Genomic DNA, 1,027 nt, shown 5'->3' with positions numbered 1-1,027 from the left:
GCCGGGACTGGACCTCAGAACTACAACCCTGTACGAAGAGTTTAGCCTGAAGCAAAAATAATGAAGACTTGACACTTGATCTGGACTTCGACACTTGAGAGCTGAGAGTCGAAGTTTGGCAGCAAGTTTTGATTTCATTTTTAAAGCATTGGGCTGTTATTCTGAAAGAGACGGTGGATCTGTGTTCCCTGAGCGCCGTCTCACAACACGTGGGCACAGAAACTGTTCCACCATCTTTAACTCTGACTTTATAAACCACCGACATACTAAACACACACAGGAGACTCTGACAAACCACAGAATCAGTGAATCTGCAGCGTGTTTGAAGAGAGACACTAACATCTAGCATGCTGACGTCTGTCACAGTGCAGAGATGGACGGACCGTGAGCGGTGATTCAGCTGCTGTAACAGCAACAGGACGAACAGAACCAGAGTGTCCTGAGAGTGAGACGCAGCTGTTCAACAGGTGTCCTGCTGTCTCAGCGGGACGCCACATAAATCAGAGCAGACTGAAGAGAAGCAACATCAGGAGGAAGTGCATGTGTGAGTCTGTGTCCTCCTCATCAGCGTGTTGTTACAACAGCCTCCTGATAACACAGAGACGTCACGTCACACCGAGCGTGTAATCATCCCTGCGTTCACCTCTTCACGCCTGCCGACCTGTCCTCGTGTCAACCCCACCTTAATGTACTTCCCCAGGCTCCATTTAAATCACTGCGCTCCACTTCCCTCCGTCCTGCAGGCTCTGCCTCCACCCTCTCTGTCTTCTTCTTGTTCACTCGCTCTTCCTCCTCTGTCTCCTCACCCGGACGCTCTAATTGCCTTACTTTGCCAAATGAGCCAACCAATTGCGCCTCCAGTTAAAAGCTGATGAGGAGTCGGCCCATCCAGCCTGCGACTCCGCCTGGGAAGCTAAATAAAGAGGAGCGAGATGAATGAAGCTCGCTCCTGAATGCAGACGCCATCTCCCCCTCGCTGACAGCCATCGCCTGTGACAGGCGGCGTGCAGTCGCATTCCTGCGTCCC

This window comes from Sparus aurata, chromosome 13 (assembly GCF_900880675.1).
Source record: "Sparus aurata chromosome 13, fSpaAur1.1, whole genome shotgun sequence".
Lineage (NCBI taxonomy): Eukaryota > Metazoa > Chordata > Actinopteri > Spariformes > Sparidae > Sparus > Sparus aurata.
This window is presented reverse-complemented; position numbering follows the sequence as displayed.